The sequence below is a fragment of the Alternaria hordeiaustralica genome, assembly GCF_023758085.1.
Source record: "Alternaria hordeiaustralica strain BMP 2776 chromosome Unknown scaffold_96, whole genome shotgun sequence".
NCBI lineage: Eukaryota > Fungi > Ascomycota > Dothideomycetes > Pleosporales > Pleosporaceae > Alternaria > Alternaria hordeiaustralica.
This window is the reverse complement of record NW_026056868.1, coordinates 1-2,820: the sequence shown is the minus strand read 5'-3', so window position 1 is coordinate 2,820 and position 2,820 is coordinate 1. Positions and strand designations below refer to the sequence as shown.

General features: G+C 28.3%; 1 non-coding gene across 1 annotated transcript; it reads left to right on the top strand.

Moving 5' to 3' along the window:
- Positions 1–1,655: 1,655 nt before the first annotated feature.
- On the top strand, positions 1,656–1,732 carry J4E84_011137. The gene has a single exon. It is a non-coding gene; the product is annotated as a tRNA-Val (tRNA).
- The last annotated feature ends 1,088 nt before the right edge of the window (positions 1,733–2,820 follow it).

Genomic DNA, 2,820 nt, shown 5'->3' with positions numbered 1-2,820 from the left:
CAATATTATTAAATCAAAATTTATCCATTACTGACTCTAAATTAGAAGAATTATTAAAAGTTAAAGGTGTTGAATGGGATCTTCCTATATCTACACCGGAAAATAAACAACTTTTAGCGGAGTTAACAGGTAAATCTAAATATAAAGGTTTCTCGGGTGTATATATCTTTATACATAAAAATACAGGGCATAAATACGTAGGTTCATCTAATTTATTAAGACGTAGAATGGATTATTATTTTAAAGGTGATTTCCCTTTAAGTGGTAAATTTTTACCTTTACTTCACAAAGAAGGGGTAAGAGCTTTTAAATTAATAGTATTTAAATTAGATTCTACTATATTTAGTTATAAAGACTCTTTAATGTTAGAACAGTATTATTTAGTAAATAAAGAATTTAACTTGAATACATTAAGAGTTGTTAACGCAGGATCTTCAAAAGGTGATCCTGTATATGTTTATGATTTAACTTGTAGTACTCTTTATTATCATGCGAAATCTAAGATTGAACTAAAAAGAGTATTAAAAATACACACTGAAACTAGTAAAAAGTTTGTAGATTCTAAAAAACCATATCTTAATAAATTCTTACTATTAAGCTATTACATACCTACTGCTTTAACAAGCAATATTCCGGTGGATAAATTAGTAGAGGTTATGCAAAAAGAAAGAAAAGATATGTATATAGTAGGAACTCGTAGAAGTATATCAGTAGAATTAGAAATTAAAGAAGGAAATGCCTTTGTAAATTCAGATTCTATAGGCCAAACTTTAAATTTCGATTCGTTAACATCTTGTATTGAATACTTAAGAGAATTAGGTTTAACGATTAAAAGAGCCACTCTTACTAAATATATAAAAAATGAAAAAGTGTTTCATAATTTCTTATGTAAATTTTCAGATAATATTTTACCGGATCATTTTTCAGAAGTAGGATTAATAATGGATGAATATAAAAAATTAAAAGTAGATGCAGACTTAGATACCTTAAAAGTGAATAGAAAAAATAAACCTATAGTAGTAAAAGGAGAAAATTTTGAGAAAGAATTTGAAAGTATTACGGATACAATTAAATACTTTGGTACTTTAAATATCAAATTAGATAGAAAAGCTCTTTATCTTCATTTAAAAGACGGTAAAAAATATAAAAACTATTCTTTTTCTCATAAATAACTAAATAATAGTTAAAAAAAATAACATACTTTCTTTGACTGGAGTAGTAATAAGTATTATTCAATTACATTAAATAAACGTAGAAATAACCCGCAATGTTCAGAAATTTGTGGTATCCTTCATTCGAGTATGCCAATTGTTGTAGAATCAGTTTCCTTAGAGAAATTCTTATCTTGATTACAAGAACAATAGTTGGATAAAACCCATCTAATAACTCTAGACCCGCCGGAACGGCGGGCCTTTTCCGCTCCCCAAGGGTCAAAGACCTTCGGAGAGGGGACTAGATAGATTTTATTAAAATAATTGTCTTGTACAATTAACATGTTATGAAAGGTAACACCTTACCAGATAGTATAACATATCCCAGTATATACATCTTATGAAGTAACTGGTTAATTGCAGTCTACAATTTATACAGCAATTAAGGGTGGGGGGAGAAGAGTAAAATAAACTTTTGCTTAAAGCCCCCCCCCCCCATAAAAAAAGAAATTAGCTCCATTGGTAGAGCATCCATTTTACACGCGGCAGGTTAAGTGTTCGATTCACTTATTTTCAACTTATTTTTCATAATTACACACCTATCTTAAAGGGAAAATGGTTAAATTTAACCATAATAAACATAAAAATTCATAGTAATGTAGTAAGGATGTACAATATTAATTAAACTTATAACTTTCATTGCTTTGCCCTAATTTATACCAATAATTCATAACAATATTCTATGTTAAACATATTCAAAAATAAACAAAATAGTTTAAACCGTAAACTATCTATCAATAAAAATTTTCTTATAGGGTTTATTAGTAGTATAACTACTGCTGCGATGGGCTATATATTAAGACTTATTCTTTTAAATTATTTAGAATATGACGTTTTTACTAATCTAGATAATTGAACTGTTAGCTTTAGTTACTTTTGCTCTTTAGGTGGTAGTCGTTTTGTAATTAATGAATGACTTAAAGAAAATACTTTCCGAATGCATTCTTGTGGTGGTACTAACCCAGTTGGGTATATTAGTACTATGCAAGCTCCTAATGATCCAGGTATAGGTAGCTCTACACCAGCTGGTAGTTCTGGTGCTTTAATTACAGATGATCGTTTAAAATTACAGCAAAGACTTACTAAAATAGAAGAAAAAGTACAGTACTTTGGGGAACAATATGACGCTGCTAAATATGATTTGGATCAAATTGTACCTAAAAGAGCTTTTTTCATAGAAAGAGGTGAGGAACACCTATGACAAATGGAACATCAAAAAGCTGTTTCTGCAATAAATGATTGTCGTACTAATCTATCTAGTGAATTGAGAATGCAACAAATATTAAAAACCAAATTAGAAAACGAAGATTATTCTATGTCTTCTGCATCTGCTACTACTAAACGTAGCTTCACTCATAGTTCTATGTCTAATGATGATTTCAGTACACGTATTAATAAACGTACATCTGATAATCAATAATTTTATGTAGTTAAAAGCTTTAAGTTAATACATAAAAATAACTTATATAGTTTACCAAATTATTTATAATTGCATTCTCTGGATTAGAACTAGGTATTGCATTTATACAATCACAAGTTTTTGTAGTGTTATCTTGTTCATATATTAAAGATGCATTAGAATTACATTAAAGGTATATTACCTTATTTT